The sequence below is a fragment of the Corvus brachyrhynchos genome, unplaced genomic scaffold (genome assembly GCF_000691975.1).
Source record: "Corvus brachyrhynchos isolate BGI_N302 unplaced genomic scaffold, ASM69197v1 scaffold70, whole genome shotgun sequence".
Lineage (NCBI taxonomy): Eukaryota > Metazoa > Chordata > Aves > Passeriformes > Corvidae > Corvus > Corvus brachyrhynchos.
Genome location: NW_008236217.1, coordinates 3,355,512 through 3,363,929, shown reverse-complemented (window position 1 = coordinate 3,363,929; position 8,418 = coordinate 3,355,512). Strand labels below are relative to the sequence as shown.

Genomic DNA, 8,418 nt, shown 5'->3' with positions numbered 1-8,418 from the left:
CACCTGGAAGTGTTCCTGTGCCACCTGCTCGAGGTGACCCTGCCTTGACAGGGGGGTTGGACTGGATGATCTCCAGAGGTGCCTTCCAACCCTAACTATTCTGTGATTCTGTGATTTTCCACAGTTACAGAAATTAATATATACGCCCTTATTCCTAAAGAAGTACATATATACAGTCAGCTATTTTGTCCATAGTCTTTACTTATTATTTTTTCTCAGCAGAACCAATGTCTCTTTACTTAAACAACTGGACAAAAGGTGCCCAGTACTGAACACATCTGTTTAACAAGCTTTGTAAGATAAATCTTGCAGAATATATATTTGGAAGTACATTTCCAAGACAGCTAAATGCTCAAGTTTTTCTTTTAGCTTTCAGTGTGCTTTTGTGTATTTCAAGATCAAGGAGATTTATGGGATTTGAGCTTGCTGAACTAGAAGAAAGGGGACAGTGTTACAGCCAACAGCTGATGATTTGACCTCTGCTCATCTTTGTAGAGTCTCTGCTTGGAAAAAGAGGAGTTGAAATTAAACAAAGATGGCTAAAAAGTATAAATCCAGCTACTTTCATCATACAGTATATTTGGGGCTACAAAATTACTGAACATTCAAAAATAACCCTAGTAAGTGTCCTTGGAAAATAATTGTATCAAATTATTAATCTACATTTAATAAATTGGTTTGACTTGTACTGCAGCTGCCTGCAGCAAATACCTACTTTACAAAGAAGTTCAAGACTCCAGAGTAATGTAATTTACATACCAGTCTTTAAGTACTGCTAAGACTAATTGTCTTTGGGAGAGGGGTATAATACTGTCAGTGTGTTCCCAAGGTATCACCTTGTTAGTAAGTGCTGAAGTGGTTGAAGATATCCAGGATGCCAAAGTGGATGGGAAGTTTTCCCGGAGAAGACAATTGTCAGACACCTAGTAGCAGTAACTGAGGATGGGACAAAATTATGAACCCGATTTTGCCTTCTTTCTAGAAGGCAATGACCTGGGTTACATAGGAAAATGGAGCCCCAGGAATGACAGGTACAGAGTTACCCAGGGACATTCCTTGGTGTTTCAATGGCTATTCAGACCATGCCTGTAAGCACAGTACAGCTTGAGAAGGAAGGCTGAGTTTACAGAGCAATGTGATTTCCCCTCTTTAATGGGTAAGGAATCACAGTCAGAAGAGAATGTTCCCACTGCAATTGTAGCAACCCACTAATAAGGATGACCAGAGGGGAAATCACGCCATGCAATATTTTTTTTTAAGAGTAATTACTATAAATCCAAAAACCTACAAGATATTTTCATGTCATCAAAGTCAGTCAGTTCATGATTCCTCATTGCTCCACAAACACACACCAGGGAGTGATATTGATTGGTAATATTTTTCTATATTTTGAGCATGGCAGGGGGAAGAGGATTTAAAAAAAACTCCAATAAAACAAAACAGAAAGAGCAAGCCACCACGAGGAAAGACTCCTAAAATCAAATATCCTACCAGGGAAACCTTACAAGGAAGATTAAGTCCATGAGCCTGTGCTAAGTTGAATTAGTGGCAAAAACCCATACTGGTCTGGATGAGACAGGTGGGCCAAATGGGAGACAAAATAATTCAGGGCTGTGTGTAAAGGAAATGCAGGGAACCAGTGTGTCCTCAGCCTACAGTCAGCAAAGGAAGCTCTCATCCATGACAGCAGATTTCCCAGACAATAGCTGTGCAAAATGGAGAAGATGAAGGAAAATGAAGCTGTGGTATAAATCAGGAGAATAACACCATATTTCCTCAGGTTGTTTGTGCAATCTTCTCTAGGGACTTATCTTATACAACACTTTGAAAAGGCAGGTGGCCCAGGTGAGGAAAAGTTAAGCAGACACTGCAGTGCACAAATGAACAGTTTGACAGCGAGCAGACGGAATATTTTGTGTAATACCTATCTTAAGCTTCAATAACTCAACTGGCATTCAGAAGTGTTTCTCTTCTTTCTCTTTCTTTTATACTAGACTCCATGTTACAGAGTAACTTTGAAGGAGTAATAATTAAGTACCAGACAAATATCAATGTCCCTCCAAAATTTAGTAAAATTCCCTCCAAAATTTAGTAAAGCCTTTACCCACTGTGGTTTTTCATCTACCTCATGAAATTAAGCAGACTAGGACATGACACATGAAGCACTGACAGATTTATAGCCATAGCTGAATTTCCATGAAGATTCTGCTGCTTTAAGCATACACAGCTTTGCCAAAAAAAACAATCTCAGGAAAAAAGTAGTCTCCTAGCAGGACTTTTTTTGCATATATATAAAAAAGAAAATGAAAAAAGTTGTGTTTTCTTTGTCCCTTTTTGGAGAAAGCAATGGGGAAGGCTGATACCCTGATGACATAAAAGGTGCCTATTTCAATCCAGGCCAATGTGCTCTGCCTGATTTTTGTAGATTTCTGATAGCTGGACAATGCCCTGATGGAAAAACCATGGTAAATCTCCAGACAAACTACAACTTGAGTGTTTGACCGGTGACAAAGTACAATAATAAGTACAAAGACAGAATTGATCTCTACAAGTAGTCTCTGATTATTCAAGAAGAGCAACTCCCAAGCAAAGCCACTAGGAGATGTTCCAAGATCTGAGAAATGGACTGCTCTGCCATGAAGCCTCAGTGAGCAGGAAGTAGCTCCCCACCATGGGATGACTGAGATACAACAAGAAAGAGTGGCTTTCTAGCTCATATGTTGGATTTAACCTCTAGGTTGGTACTGTCAGGAAGAAGACAATGCAGTACCTGAGGCATTGCTGGCAGCTCTCTGCAATGGCGATCCATTCAGTGATCCACCATGTAGCAGTGACACGGCACACATGGAAGAGTGGCCTTCCAGCTTGAGGTTGCTGCATCTGGTCACCAGCACTGCTTTAATGCCTCTCAGACTACATAGTTTCCCTGCAAAAAAAAAAGGGGTCAGAGTAGGATTCCATCACATAACAATGTTCTCACATTTTCTTAAGTCAGCTGGAACAGGCGTTTTAAACAAAATATTAGGCTTCTTTTGAAATCTAATCAACCCAACACACAACAAGGTCGCCGAACGATGAAGAAACAAGGGAGTTTGCCAGGGCATGCCCATCTGAATGAAAGTGACAGTCATTCACCAAACTAAGCTACACAAATGCCGAAGGGAGAACATAAATCTGACACAAAAGCCAATTTGCATTATTTCTTTTGGTTTTGTAAAATTATTTTCAGCGTTACTTGGAGGGAACTTCTAAAAATGCATTTCAATTAATAATTTTCTCCATCTTGCAGTACCAAAAAATCTGATTTTTATCTTGACAACACTCTTTGGAAATGTTCCTCTTTTGAATCGCAACTGCAAATCTGGAGAAAAACTGGCATGCAAATAAGCCATTTCTGACAGAAGATCACAAACATTTTTTTTCCAGATGTCTTTTAAATATCCTATTTCTAACAACATTACAAGCTATTTAGAGACCTCAGCTTCTGGAATTGGTAGCTTTCAGTGGTGCATCTCAGAACAGAAATTCCGAGTGTGCTGAGCCAGCAGCCAGTTCCATGCCCTGAAAGGACCACTTGATGGGCCAAATCCTGAGAGCTGGGAAGTGTTTGTACATTTCATTCACTGCTGCAGCTGTTCAATTACCCTCAAGATCAAAACCCACTTATTTTGTGATGGCTGAACATTCACCCTTTGCTTGGAAAAAGAAAATATCTCCCATGGTGGGGGCAGATGTCAAACAGAAGGTATTTTTGAGATTAACAATTATTTTTGTTAATGAAAATAGACTGTCACTCTTCTTCGCTGCTCCCTCACACATTTTCAGTATTGCCCCCTTTTATGATCAAAGTTTGACTTCTGAAAGCCTCCTTTTGCTACAGCTAATTGGGACCTGATCTACTTCCTGTTTGCACTAATTGAACAGAGTGGGTAAACTCTCCTAATTTAATGGTGACTAACAGACATCTGCCACAGTCTATGACTAATATTACTCTGCTTTTGTGGGAAGATGTGATTCCATTTCAGATCTTTAAGTGATTCAAATCACCCTATACAGAAGATATTTTGCCTTTTCAGCCTTTTTTTTCCTCTCTGGAAAGAAACTGGATCCCATAAAAATGTGATGAAGGGGGCTGCTCTTAACCAAAACATAAATTAATCTGTTCGGTGTCTGATGAAATGCAACAGAACATAAGTCTAATCTCACTTTGCCAACCTGTACTGCTTTGCAAGGACTACCCGTTTCAATAGGTTTAAAATTGTCTGTCAAGTTATGAGAAGGTTTAGCACAGGTTATCAATGGGTTGGAGCCTATTTAGATAACGCTAATCAATGCATCTTGGCAACTGCAAATCCTGGTGGCTTTAAAGGGCATATTACAAAAACATGCTAGAAACCAGAATGCATTTCCCTGTAGAAAATGAAAATGATGGTAGATGACAAAGATTAGCAACTTGAGGAACTGGTTTTGGGCATTATGGCTCATCTACCTACTCATGGATTATGTTTTCTGTCTCCAAGAAGAGGCCTTCATAATGTTAGTGTATACTTGGGGCCTCTTTTCAATAACATCATATCCTAATTTTATTATATTATTATTCTAAACATTAATGGTTTAATAATAATAGTATACATATGGTAATTTAAAATAAATAATTAATTATTAAATATTTATTATAGAAGATGAATGTTTGCACTATTTAATGATTTTATCACTTTACTTCTGAGTTGGAAAGGTAAATTAACAAGTTGATACGCGGAAAGAATGAGCACATTCTGCAGCTGGAGAACCCTCCAGTTTGAGCTGCAATGGGAAGACGACAGTGTAATCTGTGGAGCAAATAGAATATGGCTGTACCCATGCACTCAGGCAGGCAGACACCTGACTTGGCAGCTGAGGCATCCTTCAAGAAAGATCTCAAGAAAGCGAACTTGGGAATCTGCAGACCAGTGGTGGTAAAGCAAGGATGGCCATGGCAAAGCAAATGCTATGCAAGACAGCAAACTGGGAACCAGCCTGGCTGGGATCCCGTTCTCTAGTCACCTCCTTCATGTGTTGCCACAACACAGCTTTCCCTGAAAATCCTATTATGTTTTTACCGAGCTAATGAACAAATATAGGATAAGATCTGAAATTGTAATTTGCAGCAAACAGGTTTCCAGATGGTAGAAATACAGGTAGGTTTGCATGTGTGATTTGCATGATAAGGAGTGTTCTCACAGACCTGACTGTGAGTTGTAGGTCACAAGGAGCAAAGTTCCTATCTCTAACTGGGCATCAAGCCCTGCAAACTTAATAATCCCGTAGCGTGTTTTAATAGAATTAACTAGCTAAACAAAGAGCTTCCAGATGGTACCACACTACCAGTCCCAGGGACTTTCTAGGTTCAACTCCCATATTGATCAAAAGTGAAACTTGATCTACACTGCAGGGCACACAGGCTGTTGTAGAGCATTGCCTTAAGGACTGCAGCCTTTAACAGGGCTCCCCTGAGGCTCTGCCTTACTGGCTCAGGTCTTACTGTGAAGTGCGTGCATGGGGTCAGCCCTTCTAAAAGTCCATTTCAAAACTGCATGCTTTTCAATGGAAAAGTAAGTGCAGCCCTACAGCACTCTGATTTTTGAGTGACAGCACAGCTCTGTGCTTCTAGCCTACTGCACTTAGCTTCTGCTTCACACCCATACCAGAGAGGAAGGAAGGGCTTTTGCAGACCATTGCAGGACACACTATGGACCCTCCATAAATTATTGATTAAATAGCTGATTTTCCATGCATGCATGAGAAACACACCTTATCTTTCCCTTTGGAGCTTAGGTGAGACTTGTTCATAATACAGCTTTTGCTAAAAATGTACTGGGCATGCATGAAACATGATTTCCAAGGGCTCTTAATCTGAAAATCAAGTGCTCATCACTGAAGCACTGAAATTTCTCTCCTAGATTTTAAATTGCAGTCCACTTTTGCTTCAGTATTAGAAGAATCAAAAATCACCTCTCCCTCTCATGCTATAAGAAAAAACCCATACTTGTTCCATATCTCTCATTTGAAAAGAGCAGCTTGCTTTTTCCCTTGATTTTTGGGTCAAGATCATACTTGGGAAATGTTAAACATCAAACCAAGAAATACAGGGTTCAAACAATACAAAGCAGTTGGAAAACAGAAAGCAAAAAGGAAATACCTAGACAAGCATTTTTATTGTACCCAACTTGCCACATGCTGTAAATACTTCACGAATTTAAAAGAAAGACAACAACCCACATATATTATCAATGTTACTTCCAACAGGAGAGTTGCAGGGAGGATGAGAAAGAGCTCCACAACAACCTGCATAGAGCACTATATTATGCAGGGCAGAACAGTGGCAAATCAATCCCTACTGAGATGCTTTTCCCTGTGCCGTGCAGCAAGACATGTAACAGAAGCCTCTGTGGAAGGGTGTGCGGAGCACTGTAACAGGACAGGTTGTGGTCATATAGATTTCAACCCTGCAAAGTAGGGACATCAAATGGTGATGTGCTTGAGAACCAGCCTGAGCCATGAGCTCTCCCAGGGATGGGGCAGTCCCTCCCTACCCTCTTCCCAAGGGCTTGGGAGGAAACAGTCCACTGGCTCCAATTCATTATTGTTTTCAGTCTTGACGAAGATTTTTCCCCAAGTTCCTCTGTTCCTCTGAGGCCATGCAATAATGGAAGAGGGAACTGAAGCCTATTGGCCTAACACTGGATAAACAACTCGACTGACTCTACAGACTCCTTTTAGTGAGGCACTGAGATGGAAGACAGTTTGAAATTCAGATTCCAGGGTGCACTTTCAGAACAAGTGATTAGAAAAGAATAATTTTGTAATCTAATTAGATATTATTCCATCTCAGTGTATTTGTGCTATGGAAGGCACACACCAGGGCTTAGTTCTACAAACTCCATGAAATCAATAGGAAGTGAAGAAGCTGAGACAGAAATGTCAATATTCTGTTGGATCTAGGCCAAGGCTTGACAGTGTAAATATGGTGAAAGATGGCACAAGATCCTTCCACAAAGAGATAACTATGAAAAATAAGTTACTGAGAAGTGAGAAACAAGAGATTTCCCACTATCATAGTCTTAACCATGAAGCTTTTCATGGTCAGAAGGAGTGTACCAAAGGCATCTTTTCTGTTGCAATAAAACCAGAAAACTTAAAGGAAAAAAACACCAAACATTTTCTCTGTAGACAAATTAAAAGTGAATCCACAGGTTACCATGGCTACAAAAGTCCATTTACTCTAGTAGTGTTTTCTAGCAGCTAAACACAAGTTTAAGTGATTAAGGAGAAAACACAGTTATGTTTATAACATTCCATTAGGTTTACATAATTAGATCTTTCAACTGCAAACCACCACTGGTGACGGTTTTCTTGACTGTTCATAAAAGCCCAGTGGACTGATGTAACCATTTTTAGAACCATCCATTGTATTTCTGCACCTCTGCAATCATTTGGGATCAAATGACTACTAGCATGTCATACATGGCAATTTTCACAATCCAGAACACTCATTTTGGGTTACAGTAATCCAATTGGCAGCTTCTGTGGATGGTTGGAGGGGTACACAAGAAAAGCTAATTCTTAGACCATAAGGCAAGCCAAAACCTTAGGCATGCAGCCCTGTGTGGGAGCCTCTACAGTCCTGCCTCCTAAAAGTAATCTTCCCATACATGCATGAGAGACTAAAGCCGTTTCTCTGCTTGTGGGACAGGCAGAAGAGGGACTTGTCATTTTATACACTAAGCTGAAAGAGGAGAAATTTCCATCAAAATAAACTGCATGTGTGTATGGCAGCAGACTCCGTCATTAAAATGTCATGTTGGATTGGTAGGTGAAAGGATCAGTCCCATCTCTCTCCATCAATGCAGTGATCTCCTCCCAGAACTCTCATGTCCATCACTCTCTTAAAAAAATGAAAACTGAAGTTTTGGCCATTAGGAGGGAGGGTCCTGGCAGTGTGCATCAGCCAGCTGTGATGGGAGCCTGTTTTTGGCACAAAGCATGCAAGAGTTGGGAGACATTGTCTTTGCTGCAACCCACGGACAGAGAGGGCTCTGTGGGTTTCTTCAGTCTCTGGACTGTTCCCATGAGTTCTTTTACTGGGAGCCCATTCTGATAAACTTCTCTTTCTGTCCTGGGCTTCGGAGCAGTCCTTGTAGCTGTTGTGTTTCACAGAAAAGAAGCAGCAAATTGAAGACATTTGAGTGTCCATGGACACTTTCATAGAAGCTGGGTGCTGAGGTGAATTCTACATCACCTGGATGGACACCTCCATCCTTCCAAAAAATCAAAAGTGTATTTCAATGTCCCTATACAAAGAACCTGTCAACATATTTGAAGTGGCTTTTTTCAGTCTTAACCATTGTGTGAGAAGATCAACAAAGGGCATCCCTATTT

General features: G+C 40.4%; 1 long non-coding RNA gene across 1 annotated transcript in view; it reads right to left on the bottom strand.

Moving 5' to 3' along the window:
* Nucleotides 1-4,639, bottom strand: part of LOC108449459 — an 18,835-nt gene extending 14,196 nt beyond the window's left edge. The window contains exon 1 of the long non-coding RNA XR_001865612.1: nt 2,771-4,639. This is a non-coding gene — a long non-coding RNA (uncharacterized LOC108449459). The remainder of the gene's footprint in view (nt 1-2,770) is intronic.
* Nucleotides 4,640-8,418: the final 3,779 nt, after the last annotated feature.